Raw genomic sequence first — 25,333 nt, 5'->3', positions numbered from 1 at the left:
GAAGGGCGGTGGGCTGAGGCAGTGGGGGAGGGGACAGGAACAGAGAAAAGACTGGATCGCGGGGCTGTTGGAGGCGGCGTGTGTGTGTGTGTGTGTGTGTGTGTGTGTGTGTGTGTGTGTGTGTGTTTGTGTGTCTGCGCGCGCGCGTGTATATGCGCGTGTGGGGAGCGGATCTCCCTGGGAGGTTACGGGGCTGGGTCGGGGGGTCGGGGAGCCATGGCCGCCCGGGTGTAGAGTTGGGTAGCCTCCCCTGTGGTGTTCGCGGATCGCTCTCCGAGACCCTTCTGGTCGCCTTTGGCCCCCAGCCCGAGCTCTGGCTTCCCCGCGCCCTGCCCTTCTCTTTCGTCCTCCTCTTTCGCCGCCGCGGCGAGCAGGGCCGGGGTGAGGAATGGGCTCGAGGCCCCAGGGGAGATGAAGGACTGGAAGAAGGGAGATCTCGGCGGTGATTTGTAGTTGGGAGTCCCGGGTTAGGGCAATTTGTTTGGCGATTTGGGGCTTCAGATTAATCGGGCCTCAATACCTGGCTGGGAAAAGAGCAGCCCTCTTCCCTTATTCCTTCCCCACCCCGCCCCCCTACGTATGGGGGTGATGGTGGTGGAAGAGCAGGATCCTTCTCGGACAAGCCTTCCCCTTCCCCCCCACCCCGCTTGTAGTCATGGTTGGGTTTGATAATCTAAGCCATAACCTCCCCAGTTTTCTTGGCAAAGCTATGGCTCACTGACTTAGGTTTTTCAATCTTTTCTCCCTGGCTCATCCTTATCTAGGTTTCGCAAAAACCAGTGTCACTGAAGGACACCGATCCTGTTTTAATATACATGCTCTTACTGTGATCTCCCTCTCTGGTGATAACCACCAGAGGCATGGTTTTTCATCTTTTCATCTTGCTGCTTTTCCTTCTCAATTTCCCTCCTTTCCCCCGGTACACAATTTTATGTTGTAAACAGAAAGAATAATTTGTGTCTCTTGACTGGATAAGGTCATTACCAACTGTGCGTGTTTGTATGTGTATTTTCCTGGTTTCCCCGTCTGTTTCTCCTTTTTCCCTTTCTACATGTACAATTTTATGATTCCAACTGAAAAAACAATTGCTGTGTCTCCTACCTAGAGGAGGACACGACCAATTAAACAAGAAAATGTAGTTGGAACCCTCAGGAAAAGGAAACCAATATGGGATTATCTTCCTTTTCCTTTAGTTCTGTTTGTCTTTGAATGAGGAGACAACTTTATAGATTACATTTCCTGTGGGTATCTTTTCTTCTGGCTCAACTGTGTGTGTATTCTTATGAAAATGAAATTTCGCTTTTTAGGAAACATTAGTTGTGATAGCATTCATTCGATTAAGGCTATTTGCAGATTTTCTCCCAAGGACATTTTGGTATATTGTTCAAATACGAAAACTTCACTTGGTATCTACTAGTTATCATTTCCTTTTTGTGAGAAAAAAAAGACATTTGAATATAACATGAAGAATTTGTAAACTTGCAGGTTTTGTCTGATTGGTCTTCCACCTTTTTAAAGTAGATTTTTTTTGGGGGGGGGAGGATATTCCTCTTGTCCTTACACATATTTTGCTTATAATCCATTGTTGGAAATAGGCTGCTTATCCATATGAAGATAGAATACTTCATTGCCTTTTGGATCACTCCCAACTTTGACATTTTAGATGTTGTGACATCTGAAATCTTTCAATATCATGAGAAAGAGTTAAAATGAAGAATTTCTGTGCTGGGGATTATTTTGGGTTTGTTGTAGAATATAAAGTTACTCAAATACAATCCATTTCATTCTGGTCTCAACTCAATTGTCTTATTGTACCTATTCCAGATAAACATTATGTTGAATGAATCCCATTAAACTTTGTCCTTGTCATCTGAAATATTGTACTGAGTTCTGGGTACCATGGGTTAAGAAGGGCATTATAAGCAACGAGGGCAATTGGGATGGTGAAGGAACTGGGCATGTTTTTGCCTGGAGAAAAGACTCAGCAAGGTATATGTTCAATGGAAAGGTAGTCATGTGTTCTGTTTGGCCCCAGAGGAAAGAAGAACTAAGAGCTATGTGGGTATTGGTTGTAAAGAGGAAGATTTCAGCTTAAGATCGTGAAAAAATTTTCAACAATTAGCGCTATCCAGAAATGGAATGGGCTGCCTTGAGAGGTAGTAATTTCCCCTTCCTTGAAGCTTTTAATCACAAGTTTAAAAGCTGACCACCTGTTGTGTATGTTGTAATGGGGATTCTTTTAGACCAGATGGCCATTAAGAGTTCTTTAACTCTCAAATTATTTTATTCTTAGCAGTCCTTTTTATAATTCTCACTTCCGGGCATAACATCATGAAATGACTCTGGAATATTTTGAAGTGGAGGTCGCATAGATATCTGGAAATTAATGCCTAATACAAACTTCTTAATTTTTCACCTGTAAAACCTCTAAATTCTTTATCTCTTCAGGGCACTTCTGTCCTATATTCTTTCTACTTTTGTACTACAACCCTTTATTTATTTTGTCAAATCAGCCTCCACATCAAGCCTCCACATTTTTATATCTCTTCTATTTTATTCTACTTGCACAACTGTTACCCTAGTTCAGCTCCTCATTTTCTCTTATGTGGGTTATTGCAATAGCTTCCTACCTGATCTCCTCTAATTTCTTTTAATCCATTCTCCACACAGCTGTGAAATTGATGTTCCTAAAGCACAGGTCTGATCATGTTACTTCCTTACTCAATGAATAAACTCTAGTAGCTCTCCTGTTGGGCAGCTCAAATCTGGCCTCAGATACATACTAGCTGTATGATCTGAGAAAGTCATTTAACTCTGCCTGTTTTTCCTCATCTGTAAGCTGAGTTGAAATTGCATCTTTGCCAAGAAAACTCCGAAAGGGTTCATGGAGACTCAGACATAACTGAATATTACAACCTCAACATCAAGATCTCTGTTACATCTTGGGTCAACTATAAAGTACTCTGGCATTTAAAGCCCCTTCTAACTTGGCCCCATCTTTCTTTTGCAGCCTTCTTATACTTTATTTTCCTTTTTGTATACTATATAGTCCAGACAAATAGGACTTGTATGTATACATGTCTATGCATTTCTTACATTCATGACTTGCCCTCTGTGCTTTTCCATTGGTTCTTCCTCATCTCTGCCTCTGAGAATCCCTCACCTTCTTCAAATATCAGCTAAGGTTCTACTTTTTCTCCCTATTCTCCATTCTTTTCCATTTTCTCCTCCAAATAAATTTGTATATACCTATATAAGTATGTATTGTCTCCCCTTGCTAGATTATAAATTAGTGGAAAGCAGTGATTATTTTGGTTTTTGCCTTTGTAGCCCTATTTTCTAGCACAGTGCCTGGCACATAGTAAGATATGCTTATCACACTGTTTAAACAGTTTTAACTGTTTTAAACTTCCATTTGGCCTCAATAAGAGGATTGCTGAATAGTTATCTCTATGGTTACATTATCAAGGAATCTTGTTTGATCTTAACATATGCATGACATTCCTTGTTGGAAGAGAGCTTTTCAAGCTTCATTTGGTCTACTATGTTAAATGCTTTTTTGTTTTCATCTAATAGTAAATATAGTAGAATCTTCTATTCTTGTGACTTATATAGAGAGAATTGAGTTATTGTAAAGATATAGTCTAGTGTAGAAACTTTGCAAAAATTCATTTCCCCCTATTTTTATCAAGATTAGTTTAGATACATGTATAAGTTTCATTGTTATAAAGATTTCATAAAGAGAAGGGAATAGGCTGATAGATATTATTGTCCTCTTGATTCTTTTTTTTTTTTCAGGTAATGTCTATAATCACCAATTTTGTCCTCATTCTCTTTCTTCTCTTTGATGAAATATTTTATAAAACAAGCCAGAAAATCCCCATGCCCATTGAGCAGTTCTCCTATGGAGAATCTGTAGAACATAGAAAAAAATTTTTTTGGAATAAGGTGATTTGAACAAATTGTGATCTATGTACTAACTTGAGCCTAACAGTTTGGTTAATGATCACTGATCCTTTTGAAATAAATAGTAAGTGATGTTGAGGGTGGTTATGATGGTGGTGATACAAAATCTAGGTGATACAAAATGATGGAGATTCATTGATTTCCATTTCTTTGCTATAATAAAAAGTGTCACTATAAATATTTTTGTTTATAGGGATTCTTTCCCTGTCTTTGAATTCTTTGGGGGTATACCTAGTAATCCTAGTAATCTGGCCTCTTGTTTCTTATTCCTAGATAACTTTTGTTTCATATCACTGCCATTTCTGATTACTTTTTTTCCCGTTTCCTCCTCATTAAGCCTACTTTTTGTAGCAAAACCAAAAGTGTGTGTGTGTGGGGGGAATCAGGTTTTTTTAAGTGAACTTTTAACATGATAATAATATACAAAGAACAGAAAAAAGAGTATTGCATATGAATCTGTCACCTTCCCATTATATTTTAAAGGTGTTTATTTAGTTTAATACAAAACTGTCCTATTCATATATTAATACCTTTGAATTTCTTTTGCATTTTTCTATTTAATTTTTAAATGATTGATAGTCTTTGCTGTTTTCCCCTCCAATCACCATCATTATCCAATTATTTTTCTCAATAATTCCACCCCTCCAATAGTTTTCTTGTCACAAAGTAATATAGTCTAGTAGAACATATTGACATAGTAGTCATGTCTGAATATGTATATTTTATTCAGGACCTTATTCATCTCTCTGTCAAAATGTGGGAAACAAGTTCTCTTGAATATTTTAAAGTCACAATTGGTCATTGCCCATTTAAATGATGGAGATTCATTGGTTTCCATTTTTTTGCTATAATAAAAAGTGTCACTATAAATATTTTTGTTTATAGGGATTCTTTCCCTGTCTTTGAATTCTTTGGGGTATACCTAGTAATGATATTGGTGGTTCAAAGATCGTGCATAGTTGAGTGACTTTTGGGATTTAATTCCAAACTGGTTTATAGATTTATCATTTGTGCTTCAGTTTGCCCATCTTCCCAGGATGCCTCCAAAATCCCACCCCCCCCCCTTCCATTTTTTAATCATCTTTGCCAATTTGAAGGACGTGAATTGGGAACCTCAGAATTGTTTTAATTTGGTAGGTATTTTTCTCAACTCATATCCATGACTGTCATAATTATATGATTTTCAGTTTTGTTTTATATCCTTTCCATTTATCTTTCACATGTCATTTTCCTGATTTTGTTTACTTTGTGTCACTTTATATGTCTGGCCATGCTTTTCTCATTCCTTATATTTGTTTTTTCTTGCCATATTCATTGCATTCATGCATCCAGTTTGTTTGGCCATTGCCCAATTAGTGAATAACTACTTAGTTTCTCATTTTTTATTAACATTAAAAAAATACTTCAATGAATATTTTTTACATTTCTATTAATTTTGCATAATTACAAATTACTTGTAATTACAAATTTTTTCATAGTTACATATTGTTTTCCAGAATAGCTGGACAAGGTCATAGCTCCACTAACAAATTCGTATGCTTGTCTTTTACAGCCCCTCTGCCGTTGACTATTTCCATCTTTGCCAGTTTGTTGGGTGTGAGGTTAAAATCTCACTTATTTTGATTTACATTTTTATTGTTAATAGTTTGGATCTATAAAGTTAATGGTTTGCTGTTATTTTGAGAACTATTTGTTCATACCCTTTGTTTATCTAGCTCTTGATCTTATATATCTGTTACATTTCTCTTTACCTTGAATGTAAAATGCTTATCAGAGTTATATACAATGCAAAGATTAGCTTACCAGTCAATAGATTGTCTTATATGAGTTGCATTGATTTTGTTTTTTAATTTTGTATAATTAAATTTTTTTATCTTTTGTGATTCTTTTTTTTTTTCATTATGAAATATATCTAAGGGGGCATGTTTTCTTATGTCAGAAAAGTTGAATTTCTTAATATTGTTGAGAAAAGATGGCACAAAGATGAGTCTTTTTCTTATTAAGGTGATACAGCTGGTAATAGGAAAAGCTGGAGCTGTGACTTCAGTCTCTTTGATTTGAAAATGGGTATTCTTAATCTTAAAGTGTGGAAAAATTATTTTCTTGCTATATCTTTGTTTTTAGATCAATTTGCTACTAAAGCTCAAACTATTTTTATTTTTTCTTCCATGCTGATCAGTGTCAAAGGAAAGAATGTGATTCCCCTCTGTCCCTCCCCCCCTTTTTTTTCTGCTTCTCTTTGTGTGGTTTCTTAATTGAATAATACAATCTTTTTTGAATTATATTGAAGTTATTTTTCATTCTTCAGGGGAAGGAAATAGGAAGTTTAAGATGAGGAGTCTTTAAGTTAGACTAACATATAAAAGACATTGAATTTTTGTGAATAATTTCATAATGTAGTGACATTGAAATTTCTACAGCTTCTCCCATCTCACTCCAAAGTATCACTTTTTGTGGCTGTCTGTAGTAAGAGATCTAATTTGATAAATATGTATGGTGACATACATATATATTTGTGTGTGTGTGTGTCTATATATATCTTGAGGTATGTATTACCTCCAAAAATACTTATTTTGACTAAATGAAAGAGGAAATTGACAAATGTTCAGAACATTCAAGGTTTGTGAATTGATCAATCAGAAAATTTTTATTTAACTCTAAATATGCATCTGGCACTATGCTAAGTGGTCAGGCTATGAAGAAAAAGTGAATATAATTTACATCTTCAAAGAGCTTACCTTCTTAAGCAGGGGACAACATGTACATAAATAGGTATATAAAAGATATATATAACAACAAATACCTTTTAAGAGAAAGGCTGTGTGAAACCTTCAAGTAGAAGATGAAATTTGAGCTCAGTGAATGAATCTTGGACTTTTAAGAGACTAAAGTCAGGGGGTTAAGGGAGAGCATGCCAGGCATGGAGATGGAATGTCATATTTGAAGAGCAGCAAGGAGATAATATGATAATTATGATGTATAGGGGAATTATATTCCTAAGAGTTTGGAAAAATAAAAGGCTAAACACAATTTATATTTGAACTTAGAAATGATAGGGAGGCCCTGTAGTTTATTGAATTAGGAGCACCACTAGGTCATACCTGTGCTTTAGGAAAATCACTTTGGTAGCTATTTGGAGGATGAATTAGAGGTGAATTTGAGTTTTAGATGCCCATGATGCAACAAACTCAGAATGTCCATTAAAGTTTTTGTAAAGTACAGGAGCTCAAGAAAAAGCCAATGGAGGTCTGGATTTAGAAATCCTGGGAGTAATGTATGTAAAGATGATAATTGAAGTCATGTGAGCCAATGAGATGACTTAGAATAGAGAGAAAAGAGGACCTGAGAAATTTCTTGGAACATACTAACAGTTTAGTGGGTATAACATTCATGATGATACAACAAAGGAGACTCAGGAGGAGTGTTTAGACAAGAACCAAGAAAGAGCAGTGAGATACAAACTCAAAAGAAGAAAGGCTGTTTAAGATGATGGAATGGTCATCATTATCAAATGCTTCATGAGAATTGAGAAAAGATCATTAGTTATGGCAAATAAGAGACAGTAACTTTGGAGAGAGCAGTTTCAGTCGAATTATACCAGAAATTAGATTGCAGAGTTTAGGAGAGCATGAGTAGAGACAAACTGGAGGCACTGAGGATAGATGGCCTTTCCAAGAAATTAAGTTGAAAAGAGGAAAAGAGCTATAGAATAGCTGCAGACTAGGATGATAGAATCTCAGTGAATTTTTTAAAGGATAGGGGAAGACTTGGCCAGATATTTTGTATTGTGCAATAGAGTATTAACTAATAGTAGCAAATTAGTTTCCACAAAACATGCTTGTCATTCTTTGAAATGTTTTTGCTATTGGCAAATATGTAGCAATTTCCATTTTCTTGGTACTTATCACTAAAATAAGAATTGTTTCTGATGTCATTCATTGCTCACAGAGATTCTTAGATCTTTTGTGGATGAGAGGTTGTGGAAGAAAGATGAATAACTTTCATCTTCAACTTTTTAAGGCTTCTTAAAACTTGTTAATTATCTGAAAGGGAAAAATGTATGAACTGGCTTTCTCGACTTTTTTACTGAGGTCTTTGCTTATTTCTATTTTTTTTTTTTTAAATCCTGTTGCTTTTGTTACTGGAACTTCTGATTAGATCTTTAGTTTGTCAGACCTTGTTTTTTTCTTTTTCATTTCTTTACACATACTAGTGTACAAATATGTCATATCCACACATGTATATGTGCAAATATGTGTATATACCACATGCATATGATGTGTACATGTGTGTATTGTAATTTTTCTCTTAACTAAGTTATAAAATCCTCAAAGGCAAAAGTCTCTTATTGTTTTTTTTTTTTTTTAATCTGGTCATTTTCAGTCCTGGCTTTTCTTGATGTTATTTGGTGTTTTCTTGGTAAAGATACTGGAGTGGTTTTCCATTTTCTTCTCCAGCTCATTTTACAGATGTGGAAACTGAGACAAACAGGATTTAAGTGACTTGTCCAGAGTCACAGGAAGTGCCTGAGATCAGATTTAAACTCAGGTCTTTTTGACTCAGGCCCGACTTTTATCTACTTTCTATAAGTTTCTTAAATTTCTTTGTATAAATCAATCAATAACCATTTATTAAGTACCTCTTATACTGCACTAAATAGCTTCAGCATCTATTTAGCACTTACATGTCCCTTGAAGTTCAGTGTGTATCTAAAAATAGTGAAAAGTATTTCCATGTGATTTGTGGGATCCATTCAATTATGCCTTATATAGAAACCTTTTTTTTTTTTTTTCCAAAATGGAGGGGGCCTGTCAGGATGCATGTCAGAAACTTTTGGAGGCAAACTGAGGGAATACTCCCTTATAAAATACTTAGCTTCAGGCCCTGAAACTTAAATTTATTTTTATTTTTTTAAAATTCAAAGTATTTACATTTTATTAATAAAATATTAGGATATAAATGTTACAAAGATTAAAAAAGAGATTTACTCTGTCTTCTTTTAACTTTGATTTTGTACTTTAAGAAGTTTATTTTCTTTGCTGTTATTTTATATGATTACAGTCAGCATGTATTTTGTTATTCCACTGAATTCTTATTCTGAAAATCTTTTCAGACTTGTTTCAATTGGTATCACTTCAGATAGGTCTTCTATATTTGTATTCATATTTATCATTTTATGAAACCAAAATATTTCTTTATGCTATACTTCAATATTTCTTTTTTTAAAAAAAATAATTATAGCTTTTTATTGACAGAACCCATGCCTGGGTAATTTTTTACAACATTATCCCTTGCAATCACTTCAGTTCTGACTTTTCCCCTCCCTCCCTACACCCCCTCCCCTAGATGGCAAGCAGTCCTATTCATGCCTGAAACTTAAATTTATACTAGCAGAAATAAATTTTAGATTATCTGTAGTGAGATGCTCATGCCTATGATTAAGATTAAGATCATTCTATGAAAATAGAGTTTCTCAGAAAAAAATGAAAATTGCTAATTCCTTTTTTTTTCTTTTTTGTTGAGACAATTGGGATTAAATGACTTGTCCAGAGTCACACAGCTAGGAAGTGTTAAGTGTCTGAGGCCAAATTAACTCAGGTCCTCCTGACTTCAGGATTGGTGCCCTATCTACTGTATACCTAGCTGCCCCAAAATTCCTAATTCTAAAAGTATTATTGAAAATATATTCTATTCCATTTAATAACTAGACAATAAAAAAATGCAATTTTTGTGCCTGATCCTATGTCTTACAAGTCATAGCTAAGAGCTATATGTTAGTAATAATTATTGTACGTACAAATCCAAGTAAAATATATGAAAGTACAAATACATATTTGTATGCATATTTATATACATATAAACAAAGACATATGTCACAAAGTATATATACACACTAGTATATTTGTCAAATATATATTACAAAGGCAGCATGACTTAATGGATAAAGTCCTGTCTCTTTATAGAAAACTGATTTTATTACACTGGGTAAATCACATAACTTCTCAAGTGCCTCAGGCAACTCTTAAATAAATTGTAGAGAAGGGGCCAATCTAGATTAATAGAGGAAGTTGTGGTTTCTTTTTGTTTGTTTGTTTTCTGTTTGTTTGCTAGAAATCACTAATCATTTAATGTTTTTTTTTTTATGATGTGGGTGGGCTCAGGAAGACTTGAGTTCAAGTTCAGAATGGTAACATAATGACTTTTAATGTTTCAGTGTTCTAGGCAATTTTCTAAAATTGTAAGTTGCTAAGAGGGTGTTCATCTGTGTGGGAGTTTCCTCATCTGAAACTTCCCTATAACACTGCAATCATTGGTCCATTCCATACCCCTCCTTTTATATATATAGGGGAGGGGAAAGAGAAGGAGAGAGAAGACATGCTAATGAGCAAGAGCAATGCTGATGCATTGATCACTGGTCCTGGAGTCAGAGAGATTCATCTTTCTGAGTTCAAATCTGGCCTCATGCACTTAATATACTGTGTGTACACTTAATACATACACTTAACAGCTCTGTGACCCTGAGCAAGTTACTTATTCCTGTTAGTTTCAGTTTTTGAGCTAGAGGAAATAGCAAACTATTCCATTTTTTGCCAAAAAAATTCTAAATAAAGTCATGTATGTTATTCAGTTGGATGGATTCAGAACTAGGATCATGATTGGACTCAAAAAGGAGCTGCTACTGTTTACTGTCATTATGACAGGAGACCATTGGTAGAATACTCCTGGGATCTGTGCTTGACCTGATGCTGTTTAATATGTCTCTTATTGACTTAAAGACATAGATGGCATGCTTATCAACTCTGCAGATGACACAAAGCCTGGAGGGACAGCTGACACACTGGATGATAAGAGTCAGGATCCAAAAAAAGACATTGACATGCCAGAACACTGAACTTAATCTAAAAAGAGGAAAATTATTAGCTATAAATGCAGTGTCTTAAACTAAAAAAAAAAAAATTTTTTTAAAGTTAACTTCTGATTACAAGAGGGAAGAAGTCTGATTTTTTCTATAAAAATTTTTTGGGTTTTAGTGGACTACAATGAATCAGCAGTATGTTATTATGCACCTCTCCTCCCAAAAGCTAATGAATGAATGAAATGAACATTTAAATGGTAACTTTGTGTTGACCAATTTGTTAATTAAACCCTGAATATAGTTTCATAAATAATAGTTCTTACCCTCAGTTGATGAGTAATAGGAATTTACATTCTAATTGGAAGATACTACATATATGAGGGAATGAAGGCTAGGAAAGGGAATTTTAGTCTGTGAAATCATAGGGATAATGAATCTTTTGGGATTCTGGCTTAAAATATTCTTTCCAGAAGTCCTGTAGTATGGATTAATTACCCTGCCTGGAACTAGAGAGGTAGAAAACTGAGATTGGGTAGAGGGGATGTTGTTATTGTTTGTCCTTTATTCTTGAAGAAGAACATGATTTCAGTGAGGTGATGCCATGACATGCCAGTGAATCAGATTTGAGTGAGGGAGACCTGTGCTAGGTCACCAGCCTCAATTTCTCTTACAAAACTGTTTGGATACAAGGGCAAGATAGTGATCAGGATGAGATGGCCCTTGGATGCAGTGGGAGACCTTGACCTTTTTAAACTAAGGTTTTTAAGGTCTTTAACTCCAATATATCCAGGAAGGAAGGAAGAAAGCAAGTTAGCTAGCTCTATAGCCCTGTGCTCCGTGAGGCAGCTTCTATCCATAGAGGTTGTTTGTCCTTCATTCTCTAAGATGACCATGACATCAGAGAAGTGATAACCATGATGGTTGAGGTAGAGGATATATGCCTAAACCATTAAGGAAGATGTTAAGGTGGCTCTGGTGGATAGCTGGATACATGTAAAACATGACCTGGTCTGTTTCAGGCTAGATCTAGTAGGCTATGTTTTCCTCATTTGTCGTTGCAGATAGCTATGCCCCAGGATAGAAGTTTTAAAGCTTGAATGGATTAACTGCACTGCAAGGTCCACCTTGAAAGGCATTGTTCCTGGTGGACAAAATAGTGACTGCAGCAGAGTGGAAGACAATATTTGCTCACATAGCTTTTGAACGTTAGATATATTTTGCTTTGGGCATTTACACATAATCTTTAAGCAAGATTGCTCAGCCCTAGGGTAGGAGTTTAAAGCTGAGGATTTTAATAAAAGAGTGAAGGATAGCTGGGTAGTGCAGTGATTAGAGCAATGGAACTAAAATCTGAAAGAACTGAATTCAGATTTTGTCTTAGACATACTAGGTTGTGACAGTGGACAAATCACTTAATCTTTGCCAATTTCAGTTTTTTCATCTGTCTATAAAATGGAGGTTAAAAACAGCACCTACTTCTCAGGATTGTTATGACAATAAAATGAGACAACATTTATAAAGCACTTTGCATACCCTCATCAGATCTCATCTGGAATATTGTATTCAGTTCTGTGATCCATAGTGTAGGAGGACATTGATAAACTGGATAGTGGCTAGAGGATATTAAGGTTGATTGAAGGGACTAGACATATTTAGTCTGGAGAAGAGAAGACTTGGGAAACATGTCATAGATTGTCTTCAAGTATTTGAAGGTAAGTCATGAGATTAGATTTGGTCTTTTTATCTATATATGGCAGAACCAGGAATAATTGGTGAAAATTGTAGAGGCTGTTGTTTTTCTTTCTTGAAGACACCACTGATATCAGGAAGATGATTGTCTTGACTTGTGAGTGAATTGGATTTACAGGACACACAGCTGCACAGTCTTTAGCCTCATTCTCTCCCCCAGTGTCATCAGAAACTAGTGCCCAAGACATAAGTACAGATTATTAGCTGTGACCTAGGATGCAGTGGAAGACCTTGATCTTTTTAAGCTAGGATCTTTCCCAGGTCTAACTTTGAGCCAGCACCCATTCAGTAATTAATTAAAGGCTAGGTAGAATGTAGGCCAACATTGGGAAATGAGTGTGGACCACAACATAGCATTTACACACTTTCTGTTATTGTTTGCTTACATTTTGGTCTTCCCAGGTTATTTTTTACCTTCTTTCTAAATCTGATTTTTCTTGTGTAGCAAAACAACTGTATAAATATGTGTATATATGGTGTATTTAACATAGACTTTAACATATTTAACATGTATGGTACTACCTGCCATCTAAGGGAGGGGGTGGAGGGAAGGAGGGGAAAAGATGGAACAGAAGTTTTTGCAAGGGTCAGTGTTGAAAAATTATCCATGTATATGTTTTGTCAATAAAAAGTTATAAAAATAATTTTAAAAGAGAGTTTTATAGAGAGAGAAATTTAGGTTCCATGTTAATGAAAACTTCCTAGCAATTAGAGGTATTGGAAAATGGATTGAACTGACCATAGAAGGTGATGTATTTCCCTGTTTCCCTTCCCATCCCTCTTGGAGGTCTTTGGGCAGAGGCTATATAGCTACTTGTCAGGTATATAGAGTTGTAAGGTTTGCAAAGGATTTTACAAACATTAGTTTATCTGCTCCTCACCAGAACACAGTGAAATTTGGTGTTTTTCTTATCCTTGTCTTTTTTTTTTTTTTTAAATAGGTGAGGAAATTGAGATTCAGTTTTAAAGTGATTTGTTCAGTCACATTACTATTCGTGACTGGGAGTAAGGTTTGAATTTAAGTTCTCCTAGTTATAAATTGAAGATTCTATTTACTATGTCATGCTGCCTTTTTAAAAAAAAAAATAGCTTTTTATCTATAAAACATATGGATGGGTAATTTTTCAACATTGATCCTTGCAAAACCTGTTTCAACTTTTCTCCTCCTCCCTCCCCCCTCATGACAGGTAGTTCAATACACGTTAAATATGTTAAAATATACATTAAATACAATATATGTATACATATTTATAGTTATCTTGCTACACAAGAAAAATCGGATCTAGAAAGGGAAAAAAAAAAACTTGTGAAAGAAAACAAAAATGTAAGCACACAATAACTGAAAGAATGGAAATGCTATTATGTTGTGGTCCACACTCATTTCCCATAGTTCTCTCTCTGGGTGTAGCTGATTTTCTTCATTACTGAACAATTAGAACTGGTTTGAATCATCTCATTGTTGAAGAGCGCCGCATCCATCAGAGTTGGTCATCGTATAATCTTGTTGCCATGTATGATGATCTCCTGATTCTGCTTATTTTACTTAGCATCAATTCATGTAAGTCTCTCCAAGCCTCTCTGAAGTCATCCTGCTGGTCATTTCTTACAGAACAATAGTATTCCATAGCATTCATATGCCACAATTTATTCAGCCATTCTCCAAATGATGGGCATCCATTCAATTTCCAGTTTCTAGCCGCTACAAAAAGGGCTGCCACAAACATTTTTGCACATGTGGGTCCCTTTCCCTTCTTTAAGATCTCTTTGGGATATAAGCCCAGTAGAAACACTGCTTGATCAAAGAGTGTGCACAGTTTGATAACTTTTTGAGCATAGTTCCAAACTACTCTCCACAATGGTTGGATTCGTTTACAGCTCCACCAGCAATGTATCAGTGTCCCAGTTTTCCCACATCCCCTCCAACATTTGCCATTATTTCCTGTCATCTTAGCCAATCTGAGAGGGATGTGGTGGTCTCTCAGTGTTGTCTTAATTTGCACTTCTCTGATCAATAATGATTTGGAGCACCTTTTCATATCATGCTATCTTAAAGATATTAAGTAATCATGATATTTTATTTTATTTTTTATTTTTTTAAGATGGTAAGTAATCATGATATTTTAAATAAGCTGAATTCACCATCCTCTGTTAAGGCATGTGATTTGGGCTTTTTTTTTTTAATTTTAGTAGTAATGATAGATTTATTCTGATTCAGCTATATTCTTTTTTTTCTTTCCAAGTCCTTTTTGGACTTGGAAATTTTATATTCTGTTTAGCTAAAAACATAAAAATTGGCATGTAAAGAAATCAAGCACTGGATCATGACCCTTGGTTTCATTATCCCCAGGTTTTAACTAACCAGATAAACTGATTTGTGGTAGTGGATACAACATTTGATTGTTATGTCAAAATAAAAACTAGCTACTTTTTGTGAACCTTAGGTAAATTGCTTTTTTCTTTTTTAATTACATATTTACTGAGAAGTTTAGACAAGAGATGTGAAACACCTAGCCTGGGGGCCACATTCTGTCCATAATACTCCCATTGCAGAGAATCATATTAAAAATGTAATTGGGAAATATTTTAAAAATAAGTAAAAATACAACAAAACATAGATAATAAATAATTTTCTAAGTCAGTGTGCAGCCACAGACAGTAATACTTATGTGCCTGACAAGAGTGGTTTAGACTTAGAAAAGTATATGGAAAAATAACATCAGTATGTCATAAAGAACTTTTCGTAAAGCTAAGTAGTTCCTTTGTGTTTCTCACAGTAATGACTTACTCATTTTGATCCAGATATTTTGTAAAATATGAGTAAGCCATTTTCCTTTTAAACCAAATAAGTGATTGTTAAAAGTAAAATAGCTGTTCCTTAAAAAAAAAAAAATTGAAACCCCGCATTTGTCTTTGGCCTACTACTACTACTACTGTGTTAATTTTATATAAAATATTTAAGTATATAGAAGCAGCTTAGTGTAAAATTACTAGGGAACAGTTCTCAGAGGTGGGAAGACTTCCTTCACTTCTGATCTCTGAAATATATTGCCTTTGTGATCCTGGACAAGGCACTATTAGAGCTTTGGTCAGTTCTTAAAACTCAACATTACAGGTAAAGTGCTGAGCTATGTTGGTAGAGAGAATTTTCTTAATTAGAACTTCCTATATATATCAATGAAAGCACAGGGCACCAGTTCTTATCCCCATGCCTATGTAGCTTTTCTATACCTTTTGTAAAAAATGATATTGCTTTCATTAAACATTTTAAGCAATGTAGATAAAGGAATGTAATGTTATTCAATCATTTGCCAAATCTCGCTGTTTCTATCTCCACAATATCTCTCCCACACCTGATTACTTTTTGTTACTTGCATAGACATCTTGGCTCAGGCCCCATCACTTTTCATCAGAAAATAGCCATTTTCTTCCTGCCTAATGTCTCTCCCAGTCTTAATCCATCTTCCACACAGCCATGAAAGTGAAGGCATAAATCTATTTTACTCCTTTTTTATAATTTCACTTATTCAGTAATCTCTAGTGTTTTCCTTGTACACCTGTGGGATAAAGTCAAAACCCTTCTCAATCTAACCTTAGTTTCTTTATTATGATTCTCTACATTTTCTAAGCGGACCATACTGGGATTCTCTCTTCCATATTCATGATATTCCCATTTCTAGTCTTCATCTCTTTGTAGTGACCACCTATCTACCATGCCTGGAATGAATTATCTCATCACCTTCACCTCATAAAATCCCTGAGCTTTCAAAACTCAACTCAGTACTAACTTCTATATTTTGCCTTTTCTTTTAACACCAAACTGCTAATCCTCTCTCTGCCTAACTACACTGTAGTTACTTTGTATGGACACATATGTACTTGTGTAACTCATTTAAATAGCCTCTCCCATAGAAACTATCGATATTGTTTTTGAATCTTTGAGCAGAAATAGAATGTTGGGCAGTTACTGTTAAACTGTCTTTTTGGAGAGAGTTTTGAATAAACACTGAGATAGAAAGAACTAAGAGAACTTTTTCCCAGAGACTGAATTAACAGTCAAAGAAAGTCTGAAGAGATGATATAAGATCTGAATTTGACTCATCCTGTGGAGAAGATATTCTAAAAAAGAATTCTTGCGTAGATAGAGTAGATAAAGGGACATTGACTGCCATCCTAAAAAAGGACTGAATGCTCTCATTATGGTCCAGTGTATTTCCATAGTTCTAAAGTCCCCTATTGCAGATGATGGTCAGTGGCTGTGATTTTTCTCACAACTGATATATTGTTGAATTACTTAAATGTCTTGTCTATTATTTGTTACAATGTTAATAAATTGTTTATTTAGGAAACATGGATATTTATCTAAGCCTGTGATATCAGTAATTGATACTAAAAGATGAAACTTTATGGCAAAAGAGGTTTCTTTGTCTTTGTTTTATAACTAGCTATGAGTCTTTAGAGCTAATTTAATTAACGAATTAGAAAACTTGTCCCTTTCAATTAACTTATGAGGAAACCTCAGAACATATCCTTTAGTTGAACTAGTAGTAGTAGTTAGGGGTAAAGGTTGGAATGTTTGTCATCTAGTATAGTGCACCAACACAGCCCACCTGCTAGATCCTACCTAGGCCATATTTAGATATGTGTATATTTTCTCTACGATTTAGCTTAAGAGAATTTTTGATCTTTGCAACTGTGGTACCTGACACAAAGTGGGTACTTAATAAATACTAATTGATGGAGCCAGTGAAAATAATTCTTTCTGAATGTAACTATTGCTTATTTTTAATTCAAAAAAAATTTTAGTTTCATATTTCCTTTCTCTACCCCTCTCACTTATTTAAAAATAAATATCATACTCATTATACATATGAAATCAATCAAAACATATTTCTGCAATAGCCATTTCTTATTTTTAGGTACTTAAGTTTGGCTATTAACTCAACCAACTTGACAAACATTGTATAGAAGATTAGAGAAACTATTGAACTATTGAAGTTTCATTGACATGGAAGAGGCAAGAAATTTCTTTTTTCAATGTGTAATTGAGAAAAACTTTCTAAATTGTTAGGCTACCTATCTTAATGAACAGTATCATTATCTAGTTATTTTCTGCTGAGAAAAGATTTTACAAATGCTATTTAGTTGTCTGACTGATTTGTAGTTTTTAAATAATATGATGTGAAGGCATTAGAGTGAAGGTAATAGTGTGATGTGAATGTATTAAGAGTGATTTTTATCTAATAAAATTCACTTAATATTTCTTCGTAAGCCACTTATTTTTATAGTTTGTTTTGGTTGCTCTATATCCTCGAGCCTCTTTTTTTATTTTATTCCTTCTGCAGCTTTTGAACATATTGAGATTAAAAAAAATTTTTTTTAAAAGCTCCTCCCTCCCTCTCTCCCTCCCTTCTTCCTTCCTTCCTTCCTTCCTTCCTTCCTTCCTTCCTTCCTTCCTTCCTTCTTTCCTTCCTTCCTTCCTTCCTTCCTTCCTCCCTTCCTCCCTCACTCCCTCACTCCCTCACTCCCTCCCTCCGTCCCTTTCTTTCTCCTTACCTCCGTCCCTTTCTTTCTCCTTCCCTCCCTCCCTCCTTTTCTCTCTCTCTCTCTCTCTCCTTCCCTCCCTCTCTTTCTCTTTCCCTCCCTCCCACAATTGGGGTTAAGTAACTTGTCCAGGATCATACAGCTAAGAAGTGTTAATTATCTGAGGCCAGATTTTAATTCAGGTCTTCCCTGGCTTCAGGTCTGATGCTCTATCCACTGTGCCACTTCATAAAGAGCCCCTAAAGTTCTTTATTTTCAAAACATATGCATTGAACATTGATTGCATAGCCTTGTGTTCCGGATTTTCTCCTCCTTCTTCCCATCCCCTCGATTCAATATATGTTAGACATTTTAAAATAACATTAAGATTTTGAAGAGATACTTGTTTTCTTTCCTGCTACTTGAATATTAATTTTGAATCATCACAGAACCCCTTCTAATTGCTCAAATAAATTTTCCTTTCTAGATTTTCTGTGTTCTGTTGTATGTATTTCATAGTTCTTACTTGCCCTTTGGTGTTTTCATCAAAAATCTTTGAAAATCCTCTATTCCAATAAAGTTCTCCCATAACATTATATTCAGTTTTTCAGGATAATTTGTTCTCATTTGGAAGCCTAATTTTATGCTTTTTTGGATACTGTATTCCAAGATCTTGCTATCTATCTATCTAATCCTATTATATCTTGATACTTGCTACTTTCTGGATTCTTGGAGTATTTTTTCTCTGACATCAGAACTCTGAATTTTGTTTGGGACATTCCTGAAATGTTCTGAGTCTCCTTTTAGGAGATGATTGATGAGATCATTAATTTCTATTTGGTCTGTTTTAGTTTTCAGGGTGGGGGAGTATTTACAAATCACTTTTATCTTTTAAGTTATTCCCTAATTCTTTGCTGCAGAGCTTTTATTTTATTTTCTTATCTCTGCTTCATTTCTTTTATGGATGAAGTCCTCTTAAAAAAAATTCAATTTTATTTGAGTCCTTGATTTCAGATAAAGTTACTATTAGTCAGCAACTATTAAGTGCCTACTATCTGCTAGGGTTAAGATGCAAAGAAAGTTAGGACATAGTCCTGCCCTATAGGAACTTCCTGTCTAATGTGAGGTGAGGGTGTAGAATCGAGCATAGAGGTGGGGGGGAGGTGGGAGAGAACATGCAAACAACTAAAACGATATATTTAGATTAAACTGGAAATAATCGAATAGGGATTAGGAAAGGCTGTGTATAGAATGTAGGTGTTTAGAATGTAGGAATGTAGTAGACTTGAAGAAGCTGGGGAAATTTGGAGGTAGAGATGAGGAGGGAAAGAATTCCAGCATATAGGACAAATGAAATGCCTGAATTGGGAGATGGAGTGTCTTAATTAGGTAGTGTTCAAGATTTGGAGAATTTAAAAACCAAATAACAGATTAAAAAAATTAATCTTAGAGGTAATAGGGAGCTATTGGAGTTAATTGAATAAGAAGGTGTCTTAGGAAATGAAACTTTCTAAAGATCACTGACAACTGAATGGAGGATGAATTGGAATGGGAAGAAACCTGAGGCAAGTAGACCAGTCAATAGTACAGATACAGGTAATGAGGGCCTGTAGTGTCAGAGGAGGAAAAGGAACTTGTATAAATGATATTGTAAAGGTAAAAGAGTAAAACTAAATTTTAAAAAGTGATATTATAAAGGATAAGAGACAGGAGTCTATGATGAAACCCTTGAATTTGAATTTCTCTTCATTGTGATTAATACATAAGTATGAAGAAAATGAGACTTGGGTATCAAGCATTGCCTAGGAGTACACATTATTATCTTTAATGTCTTTTAAATTTATAATGTCTGTCTGAGGCAAAGGTAGAGCCTCCTTAGCCACCATTGAAATTAACTAATGTCAGTAGGGAGGGGTGAGGAGGGAAGAAAGAATAGGGAAAATGAAAGGAATAGGATAAGGAACAAGTAAAGAAGAAAAAGAAAGGTGGGATATTGTTACCAAAATGGCCTTAATTGCTATTCATGCCAACTGTGTCTTTAGTTTTCTGTTTTTGGACCTGACAGACTGGAAATGAAAGCTAAAACTCACTCACAATTTCAACAAGTACCACGTCTAATTAGGAACAGATTTTTTAAATGATAAATTAATTATATTTTTGTGATGTATATGTTTATGTGTTGAATTTTATTGAGCTACTACTAAATTTCTTGTACAGCAGTGATTAGGGAAAGAATTAGTAATTATCATTAAAAGCTGTTACAAGTGATCATACATGGCTTTGCATCCCAAAGAGATCATGAAAGAGGGAAAAAAATCCACAAGGGCAAAAACATTTGTAGCAGCTCTTTTTGTAGTGGCAAGAAATTGGAAATTGAGTGGATGCCCGTCAACTGGGCAATGACTGAATAAATTATGATATGTGAATGTATGTATTGAAATATTATTGTTCTATTAGAAATGATGAACAGGCTGATTTCAGGAAAACCAGAAAGACTTATGTATGTGAACTGATGCTGAGTGAAGTGAGCAGAAGCGGGAGACACAGTAACATCAGGATTGTGTGATCGACTTTCACAGACTTAGCTATTCTCAGCAATATAGTGATCTAAGATAGTTTTAATATACTTGGGATGGAAAATACCATATACATTTAGAGAAAGAACTATGGAGACTGAGTACAGATCAAAGCATACTATTTTCACCTTTTTTCTTTTTTTTTTTTTTCTTTCTCGTGGTTTTTCCTTTTTTCTGGTTTTTATTTTCCAACATAACTAAGATAGAAATATGTTTAAAATGATTGTACATGTGTAGCTTATATCAGATTGCTTGTTGTCTTGGGGGAAGGGAGAGGTTAGGTAGGGAAAGAGAAAAAAATTTGGAACTCAAAATCTTAGAAAAATGAATATTGAAAACTATCTTTACATGTAATTGGAAAAAGAAGTGATTGTATAAGGTAGATAATTTGCAATACATTAAATTAGAAAAGAAGCAGTTGATTTTTAGAGAAAAGAGTCTTAGCAGCAGATAACTTCTGATAAAGATCTGATATCAAAGTTACATTGAGAACTATTAGATTTATAAATACAAAGAACCATTTTCCAATGGTAGAGAATTGAAATAGTTTTCTTTTTTTCTTATTCTGAACTTAGGCAACACAAAATACATGAAGCTCTAAATTTGTATTATGAACAGCTTGCGTTTCTCTTTAAAGAGATGATAAATATTCAGCATGTCATCTCTAAAATTATTTTACTAATCTGTATCCCATTGACTTTTGTTCTGTTTGGTACTATACCTTTTAAAAATAAAAATGATTAGTTTCTTTTCTATTTTCCTTTTTATTTTGATGACTCTAACAATAGTTCTTCCTTCTTCCCATTTGGAAGAAAGAAAAAAACAAGCCAACCTTGGTATTAGGCCATGTTCAGAAATATTGTTTTCTGCATCTTCATTACCTTTCTATCTGGTCAGGTGACATGTTTCATCACCAGACCTTTACTATTGTGGTTGATCATTACATTGTTCAAGATTCTTTAAATATTTAAAAAAAATTAATCATTAAAATTTTTAATTACATGTGAAACATTTTTTAAACAATTAGTTTTTAATTATCTTCCTTCAGCCCCTTTCCCTTCCTTAAGAAGGCAAACTCATACAAAAACATTTGTATAATGTATTTCCATTTTAGCCATGTTACAAAAGAAAACCAAAGTAAAACAATGACAATAAACTAAAAAACATTATTTTTCAATCTGCATTGAGTTCATCAGTTCTCTCTCTGGAGGTAGATAGCATTTTTCATAATGGATCCTTTGGAATTGTCTTGATCAGAGTAGTTAAATCTTTCAACAGTTGATCAACTTTACCATGTTGCTATTGCTGTGTATAATGTTCTTCCAGTTATACTTGCTTCATTCTGCATGATTCCATAGAATTCTTTTGAGATTATCATCGTCATCATTTCTTATAGCACAAACCCATCACAAGGGCAGCTAAGTGGGGAAATAAATAGAGTACAGGACTTGGAATTAAGAAAACGTGGATTCAGATTCTGGCCTCTGACACTTACTAGCTGTGTCACCTTGGACAAATCACTTGCCCTGTTTTCCTAAGTTTCCTTATTTGTAAAATAAGCAAACTATTCCAGTATCTTTGCCAAGAAGACCACAAACGGGGTCATAAAGTCAAACATGACAAACAACTGGACAACAACATTCCATCATAATCATATGCTATTAGTCATTTCCCAGTTGATGAATATCCCTTTGATTTCTACTTTGCCACCACCACCACTACTACCACCAAAAAAAAAAAGTTATAAACATTTTTGTAAAACTAGGTTTTTTCTTTTTCTTTTATCTCTTAGGGATATAGACTTAATATTGCTGAGTCAAAGGTATGCACAATTTTATAGCCTTTTGGATATGATTCCAAATTGTTCTCCAGAATGGTTGAACTAGTTCATAAATCTATCAAATAATGCATTTATGTCCCAAATTGTTCCATACCTTTTCTAGCATGTTATTTTCCTTTTCTCTCTTGTTAATCAATTTGATAGGTATGAGGTGATACTTCAGAGTTGTTTTAATTTTCATTTCTTTAATCATCATTTAGAGTATTTTTTCATGATTATAGATAGCTTTGATTTCTTCTTCTGAAAACTGCCTGTTTATATTCTTTGACTTTATATCAATTGGAAAATGGTTCTTATGTTTCAGAAATTTGGCTCAGTTTCCTAGAGAAATGAGGTTTTTATCAGAATAATTTGCTGCAATTTTTGAAATGGGGTTTATGTTTTTCTTTTAATTTTGGGTGCATTAATTTTATTTATATAAAACTTTTAAAATTTTATGTGATCATAATTATTTTACTTCCTATAATCAATTCCTATTTCTTGTTTGGTAAGTTCTTATCTTATCCATAGATCTGATAGGTATATTTTCTCATGCTTCCCTAATTTCTTACATCACATCACTGTTTATTTATCTCTTTAGATCTTTCTCAGTTGTATTTCTTTATAATATTATTATATACATTTTTCTCTGGTTCTGCTCACTTCACTCTGCATTCTTTTATATGTCTTCCCAGTTCATCTGAAATCATTCTTTTTATTAGGTTAGTATTCTCAATAATATTTCATTATTCATGTAGCAAGACTTTTCCTGCTATTCCCCAAATGATAGGTATCTATTTTGTTTCTGGGCCTTTGTTATGACAAAAAGTTGCTATTAAATATTTTTGTCCATTTGTATCCTTTTTCTCTGTTTTTCATTTCTTTGAGGTATAGGACTAGTAGGAATACCACTTCACCAAAAAGTGGGCAGAGTTTAGTGATGTGGGGGGGATGATTTTGTTTCAGAATATAAGGAACAGTATGGTCTAGATTACATTTGGCAAATTATTTGTGCCTTTACTAATCCTAAACTACTTCCTAATCAAAAAGGGGGAGCAGTTTTATCACTTCTAATTGAAGAAAATCTTTAATGACTCATATAGTACAGGCATGAGGTTGAGATGAAAGAGAGTTGGGTAGAGTAGGTTGTGTGTGTGTGTGTTTTTTTTTCCTGGTGTAATAGAATGAATATTAAGAAGGCTTAACTTCTGATTCCTTTTTGAATACTGTGACTTTGGGCAAAATATTAAATGACCCCAAGCCTCAGTGTCCTTATCTTTAAAATAGAGCTAATGTTATCGATTGTATTTTTGTTAGGAATAAATGAGCTGAGAAAACATTATGTAATTGTAATGGGTTATAGGTACAAACTCCTACTTTTGCACATTGTATCTGTAATTGGCTAGTTCTTAAAAATATTTATGGAATGAATATACAAAAATTTTCATGATCTAGAATGCCACTGGAAACTAAAATTAAGATTTTTTTTTTTTTTACTTTTTGTTTCCTGTGGCTTTTTTTGGTTATTCTTCTTCTTTTACAATATGATTAATATGGAGAAATATGTTTACATAATTGCACATGTATAACCTAGATCAGATTGTTTGCCTTGAGGAGCAGGAGGGGAAGAAAGGAGGGATTTATTATTATTATTATACTTTGATTTCATTTTGTTTCCAGATTTTCTCATTTGTTTCCAGATTTGAAATTCAGGAATTAAAAAATGCCTCTTAACTGATTTAAAATTTTGATGGCAAATTCATTAAAAAAAAACTTTTTATTTTTAAAAATACATGCAAAGATAGTTTTCAGCATTCACCCTTGCAAAACCCTGTGTTCCAAATTTTTCTTCCTCCCTGTCTACTTTCCCCTTCCCCTAGACATCAAGTCATCCAGCATAGGTTAAACATGTGCAATTCTTCTAAACATATCTCCATATTTATCATGCTACTCAAGAAAAATTAGATCAAAAGGGGTAGAAAAATGAGAAAGCAAAAAAAAAAAACAATCAAGTAAACAACAATAACAAAATTTTTTAAAAAGGTGAAATGTTAAGGGCCATGCCTAAGTGAAGGGGCAAGTCAATTCTCCAAGAACCTTCAGCTTTGAATCATAACACTTGAAGGAGTTGCAAAGCAGCCTTTACTCAGATGCAGATGTTCCTTCTGGATTGGGAATGAAATAAATTGGAGGCAAGAGGGAAGAGGAAAGAGATCAGAGAACAGCAACTGCATCTCAGTCTCCTTGTATCATCATCATTTTCTTATATGAAGAGATCCATTCTACAAGTCTGAGTTAGTTCTCCAGCAGCCACTGGCTCCCATATTGCAGCAGTGAAAATACTGTGATCCACATTCAGTCCCCGTTGTCTTCTCTCTAGATGCAGATGATTCTCTCCTTTCTGGCAAATTTGTGAATGTGAATTAGGAATGCTATTTCAATGCCATTGCTTACAGCCCTTCATAATCTGAGTCAGAAGATTTTTGGAAACTAAACTACTAATACATACTATTTCTACTGCTGTTAGCTAGCAATTGCATAGTGTTTTGTTTATAAATTTTTTTAATGAATATTACTTCCTTTTTCTTCTCATAGCAGTCTGTGAGGTAAGTGCTATTATTATCTTTATTTTACAGCTGAGGAAACTGAGTCAGAGAGATTATGATTTAAGTGACTGGGCCAGTGTCATCCAATTAGTATCAATGTTTGAGGAAGGATTGGAACTCGCGTGCTCCTGACTCGCAAGTCCTGAACTCTCTCCATTATACTACCTGTCTGCTTGCTCTTGCTTTAGTAATATATGTAAATATTTGATAAGAACTAAACCAGAATGATGAAATATATTTA

The 25,333-nt window shown here is 34.4% G+C and overlaps 1 protein-coding gene across 6 annotated transcripts in view; it reads left to right on the top strand.

Moving 5' to 3' along the window:
• Nucleotides 1–25,333, top strand: part of ITSN1 (intersectin 1) — a 268,177-nt gene that overhangs the window by 480 nt on the left and 242,364 nt on the right. The window lies entirely within an intron of this gene.

Source organism: Sarcophilus harrisii, chromosome 3 (genome assembly GCF_902635505.1).
Source record: "Sarcophilus harrisii chromosome 3, mSarHar1.11, whole genome shotgun sequence".
NCBI lineage: Eukaryota > Metazoa > Chordata > Mammalia > Dasyuromorphia > Dasyuridae > Sarcophilus > Sarcophilus harrisii.
Note: the sequence above shows the minus strand (reverse complement) of the source record. Positions and strands in the feature narration are given on the sequence as shown.